At 49.9% G+C, this 22,962-nt stretch overlaps 1 protein-coding gene and 1 long non-coding RNA gene across 6 annotated transcripts in view; both read right to left on the minus strand.

Annotated features, from left to right (window-relative positions):
- The window catches only part of TRAPPC9 (trafficking protein particle complex 9), a 218,830-nt gene extending 209,088 nt beyond the window's left edge, over positions 1 to 9,742 (minus strand). The window contains exon 1 of one of the 2 annotated variants that reach the window (XM_036233060.1): positions 9,554 to 9,742. The gene's annotated coding sequence lies outside the window, so the exon portion shown is untranslated. Of the gene's footprint in view, positions 1 to 138; positions 360 to 9,553 lie in introns of those variants that run through there. The other variant, XM_036233059.1, reaches the window with a different exon arrangement.
- Positions 9,743 to 14,712: 4,970 nt separating this feature from the next.
- On the minus strand, positions 14,713 to 22,902 carry LOC107504412. Of its 4 annotated transcripts, none has more exons than XR_004954682.1 (4): positions 19,777 to 22,902; positions 19,034 to 19,171; positions 15,686 to 15,879; positions 14,713 to 15,164 (listed from the first exon to the last, which is right to left on the minus strand). It is a non-coding gene; the product is annotated as an uncharacterized LOC107504412 (long non-coding RNA). The 4 variants fall into 4 exon arrangements; XR_004954681.1 differs by adding an exon at positions 18,787 to 18,927 and having other exon boundaries at positions 19,034 to 22,902; XR_001595472.2 differs by having other exon boundaries at positions 19,034 to 22,902.
- Positions 22,903 to 22,962: the final 60 nt, after the last annotated feature.

Consider the following 22,962-nt stretch of genomic DNA (forward strand, 5'->3'; position numbering starts at 1 on the left):
AGGAAAAGTGGTCGGAGGGACACAGAAGGAGGGAGGAGGAGGGGGGAGGGGGATGAGCAACCGGGCCGTGGGTTCGCCGCTCGGAGCGTCTGCGCAGAGGAACACAACTCTCTTTGGAAGAAAAACTTTTGTTTTCACCTGTGACAAGTAAAGGAGGCAGGGGTATCGTTTCCGAAGCTCTGCCGCCCCCGAAGGGGGCCGTAGCCATTGCTATTATACACTGTTTGGTGAACTACGTGTTGATTTCCTTTTTGCGGTCGTCTAAACTTCTGTCCTGGTTCCAGATCGGCTCATCCGCAACACGCTGCGCTACATTGTAGCATCTGGCACAGCCTGCATTTAGTAGGACCTCCCAGGACTTGAGCTCCTAGCCCTCTGGACGGAGGGAGGAGGACAGAGGGAGGAGGAGTAGCAGGGGTGCCCTGAAAAGCTTTCGCTCTAGGGCGTCGCATACCGGAAGGAGGGGCCTGTCCTGCGTCCAATCACCTTTCTATCCCCTTAAGGCGGGCAATCCTCTGGCCACGGCCCCTGCGAACCCCCTGCAGCCTGGCTTCGTGTCTTTCTGGGAACACCGAGCACCCACACCGTTGTCGCCGTCGCTTCAAGGGAAGTCTAAGTTCCCCTTCAAGTTGGGGAACTGAGGCACGCACTGCCTTGGCACAGTCCTAGGGGCTGAGCAGGGTGCGAGGTGGCCGGTGGCAGCCCTGGCCTGGGAGCAGACTGCTCCCAGAGCTGCTGTCACCCCCATCCCTCGTGGGTAAAACCACTCTCAACTTCGGGGGCTCCAGCCATCAATCCACATCAAGGGGTCCCAACATCAAGGACTCCCGACAGGCGCCTGGGTGTGGGACAGCTATCCTTCAGTCCAGGACCAAAGTGCCCAATTTGCTAGGAAATGGCGGAAGCCACTGAAGGAATTAAACCGCTCTATGTTAAAAATAAATAAATAAACACAAAGAAAAATTTGCATACAAACATCGAAATGTGCATAGCACACGTGGAAAGATGAGCAAGCACTGTGACTTGTGGCATCTTCAGGGCAGGATGAGAGAGCCAGGGACCAAGAAGACCGACCCTCTCTCCCGTTTGTCTTTTTCATTTTTTTTTAAACCATGTGCACTTATTTCTTTTTCAATTAAATATAATGGAGGACAGGAGTCGTCTCTCAGCAGATGCAGCAGCCATGGAAAAACTGCCTGAGCCATCACTTTTGCTTTAAGCCAGCAAGCATTTATTGACTCTCTGCTATGTGCCCAGTGCTGTTTTATGACTTATTTTATTATTTATATTTTTTATAAAATAATAATATGCTATCCGTTATCCCTGACCAGAGCCAGTGGAAAACCAATTGAGTTTTTATTGAATTGTTTTCTGAGGAGTAAGGATGAGTTATAAACAGAACACAGCTTCAGGGAAAAACAGGTGGAGTGGGTTTCCAGTGTGCCAAGGGTTTTCAGCAGAGGTACCCAAGAGCCAAGAGAAAGTGCCTCTGGGACACCACGAAAAGCTGCCTATGATGGCTGCTCCATATTGTTTACCATGCAGGTTGACAGTTACAGAGTACAGAAAACACATTAAAAGAGGCCACCTTTTCAGGAGGTCTGTGTGCCAGAAATAGAACTCCATGTTAGCTCCCAAGTCTTCATTGAGACCATGCAAAGTAGCTATTTTTAGCATGGACGTCCAGAAAGGACACCACTTGGCTGGGGTCACACAAGTGTCTGGTGCTATTTAGGGATTCAAATCTGGGGCTGTCTGACTTTACAGCCTGTACTTTTCCCGAAGTCCTTCTTTGTTCTTTTTCTCTCTATAAATGGATAAGACAAGCAATTTGGAAAGGAATGAAAGCTGGCAAAAGGAAGGATTGCTATTTTTGTACAATGTGTCTCTGTTTAAAATGTACACACTTATACTCATTTATTTTATTGCCCCAGCAAATCCTGGGGAATGGGGGGTTCTGCGAGGAGACTAATCGGCATTTTGTCTTTGAGAAAACTGAAGCTCAGAGAACACAAGGGCTTGCCACGGCCCCACACCCCATCAAACGGGGGTGTCCAGACCAGTCCCAGGCTATCTTGCTCCTGGCTTTGCGTCCTGCCGTAGTTTTAAATTTCTTAAACATCTCCTCTGAATGTTGAGAATTTAAAGAGTAGACCAAGCCTGTACTCAAGGAGTTTGTAGACACCTGAAGCTGGATTGGAGGGAGGCTCCAAAATCACCAGGTCCAGGCCACACCCACACCACGACCCCTCCACAAAAGTCCTAATGGCGGTGGAAAATTGGATGACACAGAGCCCCGTCAGAAAGTTCTCCAGTGAAACGAGGCAGAATCTGCTTCCCTGAAACTACCTGTCATGCAGTCTCAAAGGTGAGGACCAGTGCTCAAAGGAGTTGAGAACTGTCACTGAAACACGTGCAGGTCAGAGCGCCCGCTCCATCACTAACTGCACGCCCTCACCGTCTGCGGCCGACGAAATGGGGTGATCACTTTATTGGGCCCTTTTTGGGATCAGATAAAACCAAGTATGGGAAAGCACTTTGAGACAGAGGGACAGATCTCGCTCTATCTCAATTCTGTCACATGCTACTTATACAGCTTTGGGATGGGGTGACCATAGACCTTGATTTGTCTGGGACAATCCCAGCTTATGCCTGCTGTCCTGGCATTGCTCTCCACACCCCGAGTTCTCAAGCCAAGAGGGAAGATTCATTTACCGGAATACATTTGTTTATAAGCACCACTAAGAGCCAGGACATCTTATTCCCTCAAAATAGTACAATCATTTACCTCATAGGTAGCGTGCAATGTGCTTGGCATAGATTTCTCATATAATCCTCCTAACGACCCTATAAAGTAGGTTGTTCTAACGTAAAGGGACCAAGGGATAATGCTTCCTGAGTGGGGAACAATTGAAAAATAAGACAGGAAACAGTTAATGAATATTTACAATGTCAGTGTCATAACCGATCCGTCGTTGGAGAGGGTGCTTGAGATCTGGAACCGGAAGTTTGGTTTTGGCTTACTGAATCCTGAACCCTAGAATTATTCAGACTCAGGTCTCAGCCAGTGCTGAACAACCAGAGGCCTCCCCTCAAGGCCCCAAAGTCACACAAACTAATGAGGCGCAAAGGTGGGGTTCACCCAAAGATAAGCGCCAAAGCTCATTTTAAGCCTCAGAACGCCTCAGCAAATAACCAGTCTTCTTTCGGAGTCGATGTGAAGGGAGAGAAGCGGCTGGGCGCTTGAGCCCCTGGCCAGGATTCCACCTCGGGCCTCTCAGTGTTCAACCGATGCTTTCACAGATGGGGCGCCTTCAGGGAATGTCCTGGAAATGAGAGGGGCTGAGTGTCACCCCCTCGTGCAAGAACCCCACCACACCGGGCTTGAGAAGGGAGGCGATAAGCTTGCAAAGGAAGAAAGGAGGGGACACCGCAGACGGTCCCACTCATCTGTGAATCCCAGCGCCTCGCACAAGCCCTGCCGCCACGCTGTCTCCGCGAAGGGTGAACGAAGTGAAAGAATCCTTCCACCTAGTGACACAATGAATGAATGAAACTCCTGTGCGGGCCACAGGGGTCCACGGCGGCGCCGAGAGCCGGGCTTCCAACTGGCCAATCAGCGCCTGCGCCCGCCCGCCCCGCCCCGATTCCCTCCGGCCGCGCGGAAATCCCGGAACGAGCGGAGCCAAGCGGCCTCGCCCAGTGCGCATGCTCCGCACTGGCGACGGCGAGGCGCCCCTTTCCGCGGGGCCCAGGGAGCGGATCTGAAAGGGTGGCTGGGAGATGAAGCTGAGCCCCACCTGTCCGCCCCCACCTGCTTCCCCTGCAGAATCGAAGCCTCATTGTGCCTAATATCGCCCCCACCACTTCGCCCCTGCGAGGCCAGGGGAAAAGAGTCCAATCGGAACCGCTCCGCAGCGAACGGCCGGAAGTGACGCATACGAGCGAGCGGAAGCGCGGAGGCCCACTGCTTGTTGCCCTGGAAACCGAGCCTTCGCCGGGGCGCGAGTGCGTCAGCGGCCCCAAGGTCCCTGCGTGGGGGCGACGCAGTTCCGTGGCGGGGTCCCGGCCAGGGTCCCCTGCGCACCGAACGGGACCCTGAGCCTGCCTTGTGTGCCCTCAGTCACCCCAGAATCGTGCACCAGATACCGGCCGCGTGCCAGGCGCCGTGGTCGCCCGCCCAGGGGAGAACTGGACCTGCGCGGATCCTTCTCCAGCCCCACCGGTCTCCCTCCTTGGAAGTTGTAGCCCACCTACTCATTTGCTCGATTTTAAAAGCAGCTTTTCCCGCCCGCAAAGCAAGCCCACTTCTCTTTTCCCATTTTTCCCTAAGAGACCAGTCCTTTGTCCTCAAAGAGCTTGATACTTTTGGAAACACTTTTTTCCGGTTAACTTCTTTATATATAATTTCAAACATAGTACACTGGCACGAATTGTAAAAAGAACTCCCATACATTCTATCCATGTCTGGCATTTGCTTACGTTTTTACCTCATTTGTTTTATCATTAGATAGATGACAGGTAGACAGACAGACAGACAGACATACTAAGTATGTACTTCATAGCTATTTTCCCCCTGTCCAGGATCACATGTTGCAATTAGTCATATCTTTAATATCCTATCTGAAAGTTTCTCAGTCTTTTGTCTTTCGTGACTTTAATATGTTCGAAAAATACAGGCCTGCTATTTTGTAAAACATTCCTCAATTTGAGTTTGTCTAATACTTTCTCATGAGTACATTCAGGTTACATAGGTTTTTTTGCACAACACCACAGAAGTGATGAGCCCTTAGAGCGTCACCTCAGGAGGCACATGATGTTGGTTTGTATTGTGATGTCAACTTCAACCACTTGTTAATGTGGAGCGGCCCGGTTTCTCCACTGTAAAGTTACTATTTTTCCCATTGTAATTACTAAGTAATGTGTGGATTTTTTGGAGATACTTTGAGATTACATAAACAGCCTATTCTCTATCAAACTTTCACCAACAAATTTAGCATCCACAGATATCTCAAGAATGATGACCAAACAGCCTAGCATTAACTGTCATTTACTATTTACATTTCAAACAATGCATGTTTTCTGGGAAATAACGTGTTCACCCAGCAGACAATAGGCGATCAGTAAATATCATTTACTATGTTAGGTTTCCTTCTTTATAGATTAATAAAGAGGTTTCCTGTTTCACAGCATATAATCAAAAGCACCAGGTTTATTTGCCATCCGGATGATTATTCTTCCCGCTAGCATCTACATCAGTGCCTGTCACATATTAGCAATAAATTTTTTGAATTAACAAAGGACAACACACACGCACCAAGAAACTACATTGAAAAGACTGAAAAATTATAAATATGCTCAACTAATACTTAAGAGTTCTCACCAATGCATGATAATCACTTGCAGAACAAGCAAGCTTGTAAAGATAAGTTATAATAGGTCCCACTTAAGTAAATCTGGGAGGGGGAGATAGAGGAGGTGACGACGGAGACATGACTTTGGGTGAACACAAGGCAATGTACAGATGATGCATCATAGAATTGTACACTCAAAGCCTATATAATATTAATAACCAATGTCACCCCAGTACATTTAATAAATTTTGAAAAGTTAATTAAAAATAAATAAAATTGCATTTTACATTTGGAAATAAAATTTATATTTAAAAAAATTCAAAAAACAATAATCCTGACACATGAGCAGCTGCAATTCCATGTGTGACCACCAGGTGTCAGAAAAGGCTAAGTAGCTATTCTAGAAAAGAGAATATGCGCGACTGTTCTGAATTAGGATCTAATTACCTAATTGCCCTCCAAACCCTGGATTTTGCCATGTAGTCCAGAGAGCCTGCGTCAGTCAGGTCTAGGCAAATTCAGAGCAGACTGAAGCTAGGAAGGAATACACAAAAGAGATAAGGCCAGTGGCTTAATTCTTGAATTGAGTGGTTCAAGAATTCCAATTATTACATCATATATTTTATGTATTACATATAAAATAATATATAATGATCGAATTGGAAATATGTTGTATTTTACATATCAAGTTATTATACCAAATTATATTATTCTTTATACCTTTGATGTGTCTTAAATATTACAGCATTAAGGCTTATTTTCAAAAGGAAAGACATACTACAGCTCTGCTACCTGCCAACTTAATACAGGATTTCTCTGAACTATTCAAATAACATTGATCAAGTGGACAGGTTTGGGGTTTTCTTTAACCTCAATTATCCATACTTTTGCCATTTCTTTCTTTCGTTCTCTAAAACAAAGAGGATGGATTCAGATCACTCATAGAAACATAGTAGGATGGTGGTTACCAAGAAGCTAGGGGCGGGAGACATGCAGAAATGCTGATCAAAGGGTACAAACTTCCAGTTAGATGAACAAGTTAGAGTACACAGTGCACAGCACGGTGATCACAGTCAACGATACTGTGTTACGCACTTCAAAGTTGCTAGGAGACTAGATCTTAAATGGTCTAACCACAAAAAAGGAATAGTAATTATGTGATGTGAAGGAGGCGTTAGCTAACACCGTGGTTATCATACTGTGATATGTAAATATCAATCAACACGTCTATCTTAAACTTACACAATGTTATATATCAATTGTATCTCAATTTTAGAAAGTGGAGTCATCAAACGCAATGGTAATGGGACAAAACTAAATCACACACCACTTGATAGGATGCAATAAAGGAACACAGCGTCACGTCTGTGATATTTCTGCCTAAGAGACATGACCTGGGCTTAACCATGAAGACATAACAATTTGGTCCCTAAAATAAGTTAGAGACAGTCTACAAAATTACTAACCTGTAACCTCCAAAAGCAAGCATCAAGGTCGTGCGAGTCAAGGAAAGACTAAGGAAACGCCGAGGATGGAAAATTGAAGAGATAGCAACTAAAGGTCATGTATGAATCCAGACTGGATCATTTTACTGCGTGTGTGTGTGTGTGTGTGTCCATAATTGGAACAACTGGTGAAACATGAATGCGGCCTGAAGATCGGGTAATACCGTGTTGGTATTAACTCTGTCTTTTGACAGCTGTGTTGTGGTTATGCAGAAGAAGGTCCCCGTTTGTGAAGAATACACGGTGAACTCTTTAGGAGTGTCGGGGCATCAGGTCAGCCATTTACACTAAAATTATTCAGGAAAATAAGTTATTCGTACTGTACTCGAAACGTAAGTTTGCAGTTTAAAAATCATTCAAAGGAGAATTCCAAGGAAAGGCCAAGCAGTTCAAAAGACACGCCAGTTTCCTGGCCAGACGCAGACACACTGAATGAGAATGCGGGGGTGTGGCCTTGAAATACATGTTTGTAGGGGCACAAGGGCAGCGCGAGTCCCACGGCCTGAGGGGAGGAGACCCTTGGCTCCCACTGAAGATCCCTAGAAACTAACAGGCCATGTATGTCTTGCGACCTCCCATCAACCTTCAAAATATGTCCCCATGGGAGGCAACTAATGGCCTTGAAGATGTCAACACCACCCCACCCCACCCCCCGCCAGAACCCAGGAATACGCGGGACTCTGCGGACGTGACTGAACTAAGGGTCTCGTGATGGAAGACGACCTGGATTATCCGGTACGGGCCCAAGGTCATCTCAAAGGGCCTTCTGAAAGGACACTCAGAAGGGGATGTAGTGAGAGCAGCAGAGGTCGGAGAGAGACGCGAGACGTCGTCTTGCTGGCTTTGAAGATGAAAGGCCACAAGCCGAAAAATGCAGGTGCCTGTAGAAGCTGGTAAAAGGAAACAGATTCTTCTTTAGACTCTCTCTCCAGAAGAAACACAGCCCCGTGGACACTGGATTTCAGGATTTCTGTCCTCTAGCATTTAAAATAACAAATGTGTGTTGTTTCGGCAACCGAGTTTGTGATTCTTCACAGCAGCGATGGTGAGGGAACACAACTCTCATTGCACAGAGGGGGTAACCAAGGCTCATCGCAAGGCCCCCAGGCAGACGGGAGCGCGCTAGCCTCCAGGAGCATCCCTGGATCTCGGTGCTAGTTCAGGCCTCGAGGGGGTGTTGACAGAGCCACCCTGGACCAAGCCCAGACCTGCTCGGAGGCATGTGGCCACTCGGAAGCAGCTGTCTTCCAGGGGAGGCATTCTGTCCTTGTAACAGCCCCTGTGCCCATCTGCAGTGGCTGTTGCCACCACCAGGCTATGCTGCTGCTTCGTGACCTGCCAGGGTCTATAGACACGGGCTGCAGTGCGGGGTGCTGACCACCAGGTGGCATTGCTCCTGGCTGGAATTTCTACCTCAGGCTAAAAAGCCCCAGCCCCTCCAGGGCCATGCAGATGCAGTTTAAAAAAAAAATAATAAACTCAAACCAAAACCCGCCGCTTTCTGCAGAACTTGGGCTCCATTATCAGATGCTGGACTCCAGCCTCCGAGAACTCTTGTAAGTCCTCCTCCTGGTCGAGGCGGGTGATGTCAGCCCTGGGAACAGCGTGTACTGGAAATAAATTTCCTTTTAGAGGGACGTGTCTGAGGCAGAGCAGTCAGGAAAAAGTGGGTCAGCACTTGGCTTTTTTTTTTTTTTAAACAAGTACACTCATTTCCAGACTTTTATTTTGGCACAAGGCCAAGTATACTTGGCCTTTTCAAGGCTCCGCCGTCCTGCCCACGTTTCAGCTGAAGACCGTGGAAAATGACCTTGCACGTTGATGCAGGAGAGTGGGCTGGGAGGCCAGCCCTTAAGGGGCGACTAGATGCTGCGGTAGGCGGGACCCTCGCTCGAGGGCTGTGTGCACGTCCTGCTGCTGACGAAGCGCCACACGGCTACGGCATTAAACCACACACACTCATCATCCTACAGTTCTACAGTGTGGACGCCCAGCACGTTCCGCTGGTCGACCCATTTTCCTGGCTTATTCGAGCCATTGGCAGAATTCGATTCCTTGCAGTTCTAAGACTGAGGCCCCCCTTCCTTGTCGGCTGTCAGCTGGGGCCCCCAACCAGCTTCCAGAGGCCGCCTTCCTCTGCCTTCAAAGCCATTAATGCCCAGAGAAGTCCCCCTCACATTGACTCTCCTGCCTCTTTTTCTGTTGTGGAGACTGACTTTGTGCCCTTCCTCCTCTTCCTGTTTTAAGGGGTCCTGTGCTTACCCTGGGCCCACGTGTACAATCTTCCCAGCTCAAGGTCAATAACTTTATTGTAACTATGAAGTCCCTTTTGCCATATAAGGCAGCATATCCACGGGTTCTAGGATTGGGAACATCTTTGGGGACAGTTGTCTAGCTCCCCACAGGGAGGAAGTAGACCTGAGCTCTGAGAAGAGCAGACTCAGTGACAAGAATATTGCCATCCTTTAAGGAGCCCGTCGTGGGCTGTACATACTGACTCGTGACCCTCACGTCGTCCTGTGCAGACATGTCCCCTCCTCTTACGCTCCAAGAGACCAGGCTCAGAGAAGGGACGATGTGCCCACAGTCACAGAGCTGGTGAGGGACAGAACCAGTCTGTCGGATTTCAAAGACCAGAGGGGCACCGTGAGGCTACAGTTAGTAAACAGTGATGTCAAGCCACGTCTGACTCACCCCGGAGCCCGCAGCGGGGCTGGTGCGCACAATTAGTCAGCACCTCGTCACCGCCGTCGGGTGGCCTGCTCCCAGTCAGGCTCCAGACGTGCCGCTTCCACACTCTGCCCCTTTTCCTGGCCACTGCCAGCCGCTGGCCCGAGCACCGCACCCTTGCAAGCCCCCTCGCCGGCCCCGTGCACTCATCGGGCGGGCGCGCCCTGGCTGGGTGTGGCCGGCTCTTCCGCCAGCCTGGCACTCGGTCCCCTGAGGGCGGGGGACCTCAGCCGCCCCACAGCCCCAGCACAGACCTCAAGTGGGACGGTCCCCCTGAAACCGCTTGAGGAAGTGACTGCTTTTCCTCCGCCCAGCGCCCTGGTTGTGCGCACCTGGTCCTGCTGATGTGCAGGCGGCAGTGGGGACCCCGGCGCCATCGTGAGCCGGAGCCGGGATGCTCCGGGTGTGGGGCGCGGATGCCGGAGCGGGGCGCCAGCTCCCAGCGCCAGCTAGCCACAGAGCCGGGGTGTTTACGCTCTTTCATCTCGGTTTCCTGATCTACACGACCGAGCTAACGCCCACCTCGCAGCGGCGTCGGAGGGTTCAGTCAGAGCAGGGTGTGGTTCACCGTGATGATAAAGCAAAGGTCGGTGGTTACTGCTGCTATTTTTGAAGGGGTCAGCGTCAGAACTGCGTCTGAATCCCAGCTCGTCCACCTAGCAGCTGCGGGGCTTTGGGCACGTAGCTTCACCTGGCCGAGCCTCCCTCCTCATCTGCAAAGTGCGAATATTAAATGCTCTAGGGCCTGAAAAGAGGCCACTGTGACTTGCACGTAGTAGGTGCTCGACAGAGACTGATTTTCTCACTGCATGTACATTGGCTAAGCCACCCTCACCTCTTTGATCAACTTAGTAAGCAATTCCTGGGGCCCTACTAAGTGCCGGGGCCGGCGCTGCGCTGTGCTGTGCAGAACCAGGAGGCCTAATGAAGCAGGCCCTGGCCTTGCCCCCAGGAAGGGGGGAGCGGGCACTTGGCTAACTACGATGCCTTGGGACAGTACTGCAGGGGAGTCTTAGCAGAGGCTCTGGGAGAGGCCGAGAAAGGAGAGCCGAGGTGGCAGTGGTGGCCCCAGGTGGATGAAGAAGGGAAGAGGCAGCAGAAGCAAAGCGAAGACAGCTGCCTCTTTCTCCTCCCAGCCCCCGGGGGGAGACCCGCTCCTCTGGCGAGAGAGACCCCGAGACAGTGTACACTGCTCAGGGCTTTGTGGAGGGGTGACCATGGCTGCAAGGAACAGAAGAATGCATCGACTGGCTCCGACAATTATGTCACATGACAAGAGATTGGGCAGGTCAGTTTTCTTAGGGCCTCATCGGTGTCATGAAGAGCCCAGGGGCTGCCCGTCCTTGTGCTCGGCTGCTCTCTGTGTGTCCAGTGTCCCTCATGGCCACAACATGCTTGCAGCTGCTCCAGGCATCACACACTTATATATCAAACCCAGAAACAGGAAAAGGACCCTGCCCTGTCTCATGCCTTTTTAAAATTGAGATATAATTCACCATTTGCCGTATTTCTCAAACCTAGTTAAGGTGGTGTGGGCCTTATGCCTGCAGTTCAGGCAAGAGAGGGGACGAAGCCATGCGGTGTACGGGGACCCAAGTTAAACAGAGTGAAGTCCGTGGAAGAGCGAGAGAAAGACGCAGGAGCCCGGACTCAGCCACGTAGGAATGGTGGTCGGAAGAACCCAGTCCCGGGGGTCGTGAGCCCGGATTCGAGTCTTCTCTCTTGCCTCTTTGCTGGCACGTGTCACTGCGCAGACCGTGACGTTTCGGAGCCTCAGCCTCCCCGCCCAGCACGGGGCAAAAGCACCAGCGGGGGCAGGGCCGCGGCTGGGCATGGACCGGCGGGCGCCAGGCCACGGGCTCTCCACCCTGGTCTCTTCACCAAGTACACGGTGCTGTCCCTTCACGGGGGAGGCGAGACCACCCAGTGAAGGAGTGTTCCCAGGAAACGGGGGCGCGCGAACAAAGGGCAGCACAGGTGAGTGGCTCTGATAGGAGGTCAGGACCCAGGCGGCACGACTTCATGAAAGGCGTGAGCTCAGGCGGAAGTGAGGGCGACCTCCTCGCCGCGAGAGCACGTTCGCTTCCTTTTGCTTTATAAACCAGTGGACATCTCGTTTTTGGTGGCAGTTCGTAAAGCCACAGGGACACTCTGCACAGCGTCAGGTTCCTGTGAGACCCTGGCCACAACATTTTTATCAACTGCCCAATAAGTAACTGTTTGATGTGTGTGTCTGTTTAAAGACGCTAATATATGTTGATGTTTCCTTAATATTCCTAATACTGCATTCATGCAGAAACTTGAGATACCCGTGGAAAATTATTTTCCAAAAGCTTTTTCAGACTTTTTCTAACCGATTTCCAGTTAACATGGTTACAATGCAACTTCATAGCCTGCTTTCCATTTAACAAACCATTTCCCATGTTGTTACAAGTTATGTACAAATGTCAGTTTCAAAACTGTTATGTAAAATTTTTATTTCTGACATTAATAGCCCCACTCTCTCCTCTCATCAAAAAAAAAAAAAAAAAGAAAAAGAAAAAAAGAAAAAAGAAAAAAAAAATCCAACCAGACCACCGACAGGAGGCAGTGGAGGGCAGACAGCAGATTTGGGACAAGCGTGTGCATCTCACTTTCAATGACTATGCAGTATCCCATCAGGGTTGTGTGCACTTAACCAAATGCCTATCATTGCACAGGTCAATTGCCCTCACTTTTACTGTCATAAATAACACTGTTCTGAACATCTTAGTGCATATGCTTTTTCCAAATTTCAGGTGACTTCCTTAGAGACATTCCCAGAGGCAGAGTTCCCGGATCAAAGGCAAAGGCCTTTCAAGGCCCGAGGTACACACTGCCAGCCAGCTCTCCGACGTGTCGGTGGCCTCTGCACAGCCCCCATCGGGCGTGAACGAGAGCCCTTGGCACAAGCCACCTTCGCTAAGAAACCACAGCTTCGTCTCCACGCCCTTTATTACTCAAAATCACTGAGAACTGCCACAGGACCTGGCCGGCAGGAGCTCCGGCCAGCGTGCCCACAGGAGTCCAGGCCAAGGGGGAGCCCCGCCCACGGTATTCTCACAGAATTCCAAGTTTCGTCCAGGCCACCACACGGGAAGACAGAGAAACCTATGGACACAGGTGCCGAGATGGCCCTTCTCTGATTCTAAGGGGGCGACAATGTCTTGTTTCTGATTGGTTTTTCCTGAATGAGCCCACTTTGTCGGCTGTAGTTATGTGAACATTTGCTTGTTGCTTGAAATTAAGGCAAAGGAGTCCCAAGAGACTTCTCACAAAATAATAATATAATAATAATTTTGCTCAAAAGTTCTCTAACAAAATACAAAGCGAGGATTCCCCTAAGGGCTAAACGTAAACCTGACTGGCCCCCGTTCCGGCATGGGCTACACACACCGCTCTAACCTGAAACGCACGTGACGTTTGTGGGCCCCAGCCTGGATCTTGCTCAGTGCTTCCTGTGGGATGCAGCCTCACTCTGGCGTGCCGATTCCCGGCCTATAAAATGACACAGGTAGGCACTCAGATGGTCCCTTTTCCCTTCCTAGGTGAGAAAGGATCTGATCGAGGTGAGTGGTTCCTAACCGGGTAACACCATCATTTGTCACCCAAGCCAGGACACTTCTGAAAGCAAGAGGGGAATTTGTTGATAGTTACTCTGGGTCACCAGGACCTTCTGTGCAAACCAGACCATGTGCTCTCGGCTGCCTCATCATGGCAAAAAATTCCTGAGTGTTTGGATGGACAGACACTCACGTGTGCTCTGTGCTCTCACACTGGCTGCTAAGTGTTTTTCCTTTATGGCTGGGGTTGGGGCGGGGGGGGGGGCAGGGGGCCAAAGCACTTTGCCTGGTGCCACAGACCAGCAAGCCCCCAAATAGCAACAGTGACAAGTGCTCCAGGAGGCCACGGGCAGGATCAGTGAGGGCGGGGCTGGACCAGGGTCTGGAGATTGGGTCCTTGAGGCACGAGACAGGAAACAGGTGCCGGGGTCTGAGGGTGAGCTCTCTGCAAACACCGCCCACCTGGGCGGAGGTCAGTTCCCAAGCTGGGCGGCTAATGAGTGAAGGGAAGTGCCTCACCGTCTTCACTGCAGGAACCCCTGGGCGCAGAGGCCCAGCAACCCTCAGGGTGCTGAGCCAGACAAACCCTGGCAGGCGGCGGTGCCCACCTCCTCCCCACCTCCACCCCCCACCACCCACCCACCGTGCTGGCTCTGGGTTCCCAGCCTGCATTAATCCAGACCGGAAAAGTGCTGGGTTCTTATTAGAAACACAAAAAGGTTTTCCCTGGAACAGCCTCAGTTGCGGGGAAAGACAATAGGGCTGTGAGTGACACAGGAGACTTTCGGCAGGCACTGCCCAGAGAGGCTCTGGCCATGTGGGCGACACATGAGCGCCTGGGGACCTCAGCTCCCCAATTATCTCTGAGCCTAATCACTGATGAGCAGAATTGTTTTGTGGTTTGTGAATCAAAAGCTAAATTCTGTCAGCCCCAGGGCATGGATTCATGGGGACGATGGTACAACCCCTACATCAAAGCCGGATCCTGAACCCCTTCCCATCTCCTCCCCACCCTCCTATACCAGGAATTTGGGCCCCCGCCACTTCCTCATTGTCCTCTCTCCAACATCCTTGTCACTAACCCAGATGGCGGTGAGTAGCGCGATCCCTGGTTTGATGGCCTGCCTGGGTTCACTTCACACCCCGCCTCTGTGAACTGCTCAGTGGGTCCAGAGGGGTCCACGCCAGGAAGGGGCGCTAGCACCCGTGTGAGCAGAACTGTGGGTGTGCGCACCAGGTCTTTCCTCTTCCTTTTACACATCTGCTTTTTCTCATTTTTTTCCTATACTCAAAACTTGTTGCTTTGGTAACAAACACACACATTTGTGACGAGGAGGAAGGCGCGTGCCAGGCTGGCGTCCATCTCGTCGGTGACACTCCCTCTGCTCCCCCAAGCTGCCTTGATCTCTTCCTCTGCCAGGGCCTGAACGCTTTCTTGAGGACACTGACCACAGCTGGTGGCTCTGCACATATTTGTCACTTCCTGGCCTGCATCTCTCACCCCCACTGGCTCTGTGAGAGGAGACGCAGTGTCTTTTTAAATCAGCTTCATCATAATATGATTTCATGCAATAAAGGCACCGTTTTAAGTGCAGCATCATGGGTTTTGACAAACATCTATACCCTGTAACCAACCGTCGCAATCGAGATAGAGAGCGTTTCCACAGGCCCCCGGCGCGGCCCCGTCCCCTGGTGGCATCTGCCTTCCACCACCTCGGATGAGCTCTGCCTGATGCCGGACTTCACATGACCGGAGTCAGGCAGCATGCGCTCTCGCGTCTGGCTCTCCAGCTCGGCATGACGCCCGAGTTCCGGCCACATCGCCGCTCGCGTCAGCAGTTCCTTTTTCACCGCTAGGTCCACTGCAGGGACGGGCCAGTGTGCTCCGCGGCCCGCCGGTTCATGCGCATTTGGGCTGTTTCCATTTTAGCCATCATGAATAACGCTGATACAAACATTTGGGGACAATCTTCTGTGCACACGGGCATCTGTTTCTGTGGGTAAACATCAGGAGTGGAGTTGCTGGGCCACATGTAAACACATATGAACTTTTTTTTTTCCCCAAAGGAACTCTTGACACTCCTGATTTTCTAACCTGTCCCTTTTCCATTCTCCCCATCACGGAAATGCGCACATCATTCGCTCCAACTCACAACCAAGGAGTCACTCTAGATTCTTTTTTTCCTCCTCATCCACTTCAAATCCTTCACTCAATGCTGTTGATGTCACCATCCAAATGCTTTCCAAACCCCTCCAGGTTTCTCCACATCTGCTGCCACCTCGCCATTCAGAAGCACCATCGATTCTTGCCTGACCTGCCACCTAATTGTTGTCCTGCTTCCATGCTCATCGCATCCCCAACTTAGAATCACGTATCAGCAGTGACAGTTTTGGAGAAATAGGAAAATTCATCCTGAAATTCATATGGAATCTCAAGGGACCCTAAATCACCAAAACGATCTTAAAAAAGAAGAGCGAAGCTGGAGATCTCGTACTCCCTCACTTACAAACTTACCACGAAGCTGCGACAGTCGCAACGGAGCGGCACTGGCACAAAGACAGACACACAGACCAACGGACTAGAACACGGGGCCCCGAAATACACTCTTGCGTCATGGTCAAATGGTTTTTGACGATGGTGCCAAGACCCCTCGGTGGCAAAAGGACGGTCTCTTCAACAAATGTGAGTTGGGAAAACCGAATATCCACCTGCAAAAAGAATGAAGCCGGACTCGTACTATATACAGAAATTAACTCCGAATGGATCTAAGACCTAAAATAAGAACTAAAACTATAAAACTCTTAGAAAAAAAAAAACACAAGGAAAAGCTTCATGGTATTGTATTTGGCAATGATTTCTTGGACACAATACCAAAAGCAGAGACAAGAGAAAACCATAGGCGTGTCGGACTACGCCAAACTTAAAAACGTTCATGCATTAAAAGACACTAGCAACAGTGAGAGGCAAAGCACGGAACAGGAGAACATTTATGCAAATCATGGCTCTGTGAAGTTGATATCTACAATAAAGAACATCTACAAGTCACCTACAAAGAAAACCCCAAATGATTAGAAAATGAGCAAAGGACTTAAATAGCATTTCTCTAAAAAGATAAACAAATGGCCAATTAGCCTGTGAAACTACGTTCAACGTCACTAATCATCACAGAAATGCAAACTCAAACACAGTGAGATACCACTTCATACCCATTAGGACAGATATCATCGAAAAATAGAATGTAAGTGTTGCCAAGGATGTGGAGAAATTGGAACCTTCATCCTGCTGGCTGGAGTGTTAAAATGGTGCAGCCACTGTAGGAAAACTTTCTTAAAAAATTAAACACAGAATTACCATATGATGAAACTATTTCACTTCCGGGTCTCTGCCCAAATGACCAGAAAGCAGGGATGTGGATATTTGCACACCCATGTTCATACTAGTGTTATTCACAACAGTCAAAAGGTGGAAGCATCCCAAGCGGCTACCAACAGATGGATGGATGGATGGATGGACGGACGGACGGACGGACGGACGAAATGAGGTCCAGCCAGACAATGGAATATTATTCAGCCATAAAAAGGAAGTTTTGACAGATGCTTTAACATGGATGAGCCTTGAGAACATTATGGTAAGTGAAATAAACCAGTCACAAAAGGACAAATACTGTGATTCCACCCATCTGAGATACCTAGTCAAGTTCATAGGGACAGAAAGTAGCATGGTTCCTGAGAGCCGGGGGGAGGCAGAGAGAGGAGTTAGTGTTTAATATGTATGCAGTTTCAGTTTGGGAAGATAAAAACGTTCTGGAGATGGATAGCGGTGATGGTTGCACAACAACGTGAATTTACCTAATGCCACTGAACCATGTTCTTAAAAATGGTCTAAAAAGTAAATTTCATGTTGCATATATGTTGCATGTATTATCAGCTCGTCATTTTCCTGTTGAAATCTCTCCAGTGACTTCTCACTATCCCATCCTGGACCACAAGGCTCTGTGGTGTCTGGCTCCTGCCAACTTCTCCCCTTGGCCCAGATTGTCCCCCCGCCCCCACCCCCCAGCCGCATGAGTTTCTACAGCAGCACTGCAAGCCACCTACCTATTGACAGCCATCACAATGGTGGGCTCTGGTTTGCCCCTCATTATCCTGTATTCAGGCTATTATCTGTAATGACAGCCTGGCATAATTGTATTTAACAATTTGTATAATTATACTCTACCAAGCTAAATCATCGTTATTATCATTATTAAATATTTATTAAGCACTTCTAGCAATGCAAAGCTAATAAGATGTAGCCTCAGCTTTTAAAAACCGTCCTAATTCCACCTCAGATTCATCTCGAGTCGGGTGTTCCTTCTGGGGAAGGAACGGGCGCTTCATGTGCACGAGCTCCCTGTGGCTTCTCAGTGGCGCTGGGACGCGCTGCTACTCCCTGCTTTACAGATGTACAGAGTCAGGCTGCGGAACCGGGCGCGCAGCCAGGTCAGGTTCAAACATAGGTCCTTTACCATCCCTCTCATGCAATGTAAGGGCCTGGCTCACTGCCATGGGCTGCCTGTGTGTGTGCATGTTTAATTTACACTTTAAGTGCCACACTGTGCTACCCTGAAAACAATGTCCTAAGTCAGAGGTCATAAACTCAAATGTTCGCAGGAGCCACGTGGGTAGGGGAAATGGGTAAAGCAGACAGATGAGCGATAGAGTGGTGGGGCCTGTGGCAAACCTGAGAGCACATGACATCTAGAGACCCGATTCTGCCCAGAGGCCATGTGGGATCAGTGACGGCTCACTGTCCCACTCTTCGAGTTAGATTTGTAAGTGGTATCTCCAAAAATTTAAATGTTGGCGACTCTGGCAGATACTGGTTATATAACCTACAACCATTGCTTGCCTTAAACCTCAGCTCCCACCCCAAATCAATCTGTCAGTGGGGACGACACCCTTTATCCCAGGAAGACAGCCCAAGGGGATGAACCTCAACTGGTGTGAAGCGGCCCCAGCAGTCTCATTCCCTTCGGCCGGTGACTGGTCTCAGGCCGAGCTGGCGAGTGAACCAATTCCGACAAGTGAGAGTAAGAATACCGCCAAGGGGTTCGCCTCTTCTCAGTGGGGAGACCTTGAGGTCTGAAGAGGAAAGAGCCTTTGCTTCCTGCCCTCCCCGTGGTTCTTCTGTAACAGTGGACGAGTCCGAGACCGCAGCAGCCCTTTTGGAACCATGAGGCAACAAGCATGGTGGAAGACCCAAAATCCAACATGCCAAGAATGACAGAGCAGAAAGAAGAGCCAGGGAGGGTCCTTGACATCCTTGCTTCATGAGCTTCAGATGGTCATGGCTACTTGGTACAAAAGCCGATCAAGCAAGCACTGGGTGGCACCAGAGGGGAGCTGGAAAGAGACCAAATGGCTCCACAAATAGGGCCTCCTCCCACCTGCTGAGTAAAGGCCTCCTGTGTAGAAGGTGCCCTTTGTTGAGCATCCATACTCACATGCCCTCACATCTCTCCCCATTCTGGAAAGTTCATTCATAAACCCCTTCCCTTTTGGTCCTTAAGTCTCCAACCTTGTTCTTTACAAGTTCGTGGGCCATCGGCCGTCCTGTTAGCTGCCACCACTGACCTGGGGCAGAGCCCGCGCCTCTGGCTCTCTCTCCTCCACCTCTTTCGGGCACACTGACTGAAGCTCGACGCCTTCTGCCTGGTGTCAGCATACCCGCACAGCCATCTGTTAACTGGGTCCACCTTTTTCTTCTTCACTCTTCTGCCCAGAGAACCCCACAAGGCCATAATTGTAGGGAGTGGGCAAGGAAGGGAGGAAGCGGGCAAAGGCGCCGTGGGCGTCTGAGCCACCTGCTCACGTTACTTACTTGTGCTCCTGCTCAAGGCTGCTATCACTGTATTCAACTTCCTCTTGACAGTGTCACACCCAAACAAGGTCACACACTCATCTGGGGTCTTGTGCTCTGGTATTTGGTTTCTACCAGTGTCCAGTGAAAAATCTGAAGCTGTTGTTCAAATGGACATAGTTACTTGCAGAAGACACACCTTCACCCCAAACCCCTTGGAGTCTGAGCTATGACTCCCTTGTGGGGATTTGCCAGGACTCCTTTCTAGAGTGCTATTTATCCCAGACACCTCACCCTGGTTCTGCAGGCTTATGGGGTGAAGGGGTCAGAGCAGCACACTCAGGTGCAGTTCATGTAGTCTCTAAAAGCCAAAGGGGGCCACCAGTGTGCGACCCTCCAAATCTCTCTCCACCAGCTTAGCTCAGCACGCCACACCCAGTTGTTGGAGCCACACATGGAACCCAGAATCTGTGATAAGTCAGCTAAGTTTATCAATTCAGCCCAATCCAATGATATGCTGACATTAGAATCTGCTCTCCAAGTTCTGATGATAAAAGTGCATGAATATCCATCCCGCAGTTCTCTCAGTGTTTAAATGTCTCCTAAATTGAGCTTTGCGGTTGTTTCCCCAAGACACGCTGGGATCTGACTCCAATTATGGCCTGGAGCTAATGAGGAGCGAGTCTCAGAAGACTCAACATCTTCTTGCCAGGTAAGCACCCAAGTGAGCTCATTAATAGGACTTCCAGCAGGCAAAGACTAACCTCAGAAAGGCAGGAGGCTATTTCCACTGACAAAGAGGCTCAGATGGATGAGGGCGGGGGGTAAAGTTCTCGATTTGCCTGTATCCTCCCGATCACCCCAATTCTCAGGACCCCACTCTTCATAATCAATAGCAGAACTTCACAGAAAAGACCTGGTGAAGCTGACTTCAACTTATCTTGTAATCAGGTACCCAGTAAGATCACAGGTAGGTAGGTCTGAACTTCATCCCTTTCTCCTCCAGGGTTCCCCAAGGTAAGGAATCATTTAGGGCCTGCACAGATGCCTTCCTCCTCTGTTCTTTGCTAATCTTAACCCACCCTGCTCCCAAACATGCCAAAAAAGAAAGAGAACGACAAACCTTACAAAAATCAATAATCAGCTAAAGCAGCAAACATCTAAAAACTGTAAAAGATGTCAACAACACTGCTTGCTTCTCGTGTGGACCAACGGCGCCCGCTGTGCAGCCGGTGTTCACTGAGTAGTTTCTTCCTCTTGCAAATATCGGGGCCTTTCTCAATTATGGAGGAACCTTGGGGCTGAGGCAGCACCTTCTGCCTCCGCTCTGCACAGGCCATGGCACCACTGAGTCACCACTTGGCAGCAGGTGAGCTTCTAAGTTGGATCCGCTCCCTTTTGGCTCTCCACTGCTCTCAGAACGAGCGCCAAACTTCTCGGCTGCGTGCCTGAGCCGGTCCCACCTACCTCGCTAACCACATCTTCTGCGCTCTGCCTCATTAAGCTCCAGCCCTATTGGCCTTTTGGTTCCTCCGACCTGCCAAAGCATCTCCCCCCCTGGACTGTCCCGCTCAGAACACACCCCTTGCCCAGCCTGAGTGGCTGGCTCCTTTCCCTTCCTCAGATCGGAGCTTAAATACCACTTCTCAGAGGTCACTCTATCATTCTCATCGGTTTCTTCACAGCACTTACAACAGATATCCTTATTTATGTCACCCTTGCACTGAAAGCAAGCTCTGCGAGAGCTTAGCTGTCTTGCTCACTTGGCTGTACCTTTGTCCCTAGCAGGGCCTGACACTATTTGGCGCTATTATTTGGGTCAAGACCTGAGGTCACAATGGTGAAAATGGCACTATCCTTGCATTCTGGACCTTCACTTTCTAGTGACAAAGCACACAGCAGATGCTGATTCCTAAGTCATTATGACTGAAGGTTGATATGAAAAGACAGTACCAGTACCACAAACACCAGGAACTATCACATCTGCCGTATCTGGCCTGAGGTCCCTCTTCCGGAAGATGGAAGGGCAGTCATTTTCACAACCCGCTAAACCTTAGAAACATGCTCTACAACTACACATTCTAAGTTCTGTAATCATTACCTAAGTGATTGGACAGAATTGACATTTGAGAGGTTAAATAGATATACTTTGAATTCTCCAAGCTCTTTTTTTCACATGGACTTTTCATCAGTTGATTTGGAGTGACGAGTCCTTGCAGCAGGCATACTGAGACTTCATACACTAATTTAGGCTTCTGCAGAGTGCTTTATAGCTTCCTGACCTGAGGGACACAGTGCTGGATGGAATGTCACTGGCAAGACAGGGAACGTTTATCTTTAGATGCCAGTCACTTTCACACCTTGTAACAACCTGAGATAGGCATGACTGGCCCCATCTCTGCAAATAAGGAAACAATGGTTCAGAGAGAACACTTGCTTTGCCTGGGGTCACGCTGCTAGTAGTAGGAGAGTCATCGTATTTGACCTCTTGGTAGTATTCAATCCAGCCGGTCAGTTCCTCCCTCCAAAAAAAGCTTTCTTCAATTGGCTTCATGGATAACCAGTCTCCTCGTACTCAATGGCCACTTCTTCCCAGTCTCCTTTGCTGGATTTTCCTTTATTTCTGTCTCAAAATGTGGTAGTACCCCAGGATGTGGTCCTTAGATCTTTTTACCCTACCTACCCTCTCCTCCTGGATGCGTTCACCCAGGCCCATGGTTTTAACTAGCACCTAGACAATGGTGGCTTCTAAATTCACTGCTCCAGGATGCAATATCCACTTGTTCACTGAACCTGCCACTAGTGTTTGATATGCAACTGAAACTTAACTTGCTCCAAACCAAACCCTGCCAGATCTGCTCCTCCAGCGGTGGTCCCTATCTCAGTGGATGGCACCACCATTCATTCACTAATAGTTCACACCACATTAGCAAGTCCCGCTGGCTCTGTCTTCAAATTACATCCCAGATCCTACCACTTCCCACCACCTCTAGCTGGCCAGCATCTCTCGGCTCCAGTAACAGCCTCCGGAGGTCTCTGCCTGCTTGCATTTTTGCCCTCTCTTGGCTATTCACGAACCGCAACTTGAGTAGGGCGCACTCCTCCTAGGGCCCCTCGATTCATTCAGAAAGAATTCCACAGCGCACGAGCCCCACCAGGCCTGGTCCCCCACCACTTTCCACCATTTTTTCCTAGCTCATTTCACTTTAGTCACACTAGCATCCCACTTATCGCGTGCGATCACCCACCTGGTCTCTCTGCTTCCATCTGTAGACTCCTCTACCCTTACCACCTCTTCTCCCACCCCCTTCACTACCCAATCTAGTCACAATCGGCAACCAGAGGGCTTTTAAAAAACTTACGACATCCCATCACGCCTCTGATCTTTCGATCTCTTCCCATTTCTCTTGGAATAAAAACTAACGCATATATCCTCCACCGGTCATTTTGAGCTTTCCTGAAAGGACTGCCTCAGGACCTCTGCACTTGTCGTTCCTTCTGCCAGGGAAGCGCTTTCTCAGACGTCGGGCCTTGCTCCCTCTCTTCACCGCCCAGCCTTCTTCCCCACTATCCCGGTTAAAACAGTAACCCCGTTTCTATCTTCTTACACTGCTTTATTTTCCTTCGCGATACTCAGCAGTATTGTCTGCTCGTTTGTTTTGTCTCCCCTCTAGAATGTCGGCTTCAGGAAACCGTTTTGTTCACATCTGCATTCTCAATCTAGCAGAGTGAAGGGACCGAACACACACTGAGTGCAAGAACCGAGTGTGAGACCTTCCCTCACCTCTGGGAGGACCGCTACCGCTGTTCAACTCCCCACGGCAGCGTCCGCCCTCCCCCGGGTTCCTGCCACCATCCCACCCGGTGACATGCACTCCACCCCTCCACCTCTCCACCTGGGTGCCCCAGAGTCCCCGAGTGGTGCGCCCTTTCCGCTGCCCTGGCGCGCC

This window comes from Rousettus aegyptiacus, unplaced genomic scaffold (genome assembly GCF_014176215.1).
Source record: "Rousettus aegyptiacus isolate mRouAeg1 unplaced genomic scaffold, mRouAeg1.p scaffold_m13_p_15, whole genome shotgun sequence".
In the NCBI taxonomy this organism is placed as follows: Eukaryota; Metazoa; Chordata; class Mammalia; order Chiroptera; family Pteropodidae; genus Rousettus; species Rousettus aegyptiacus.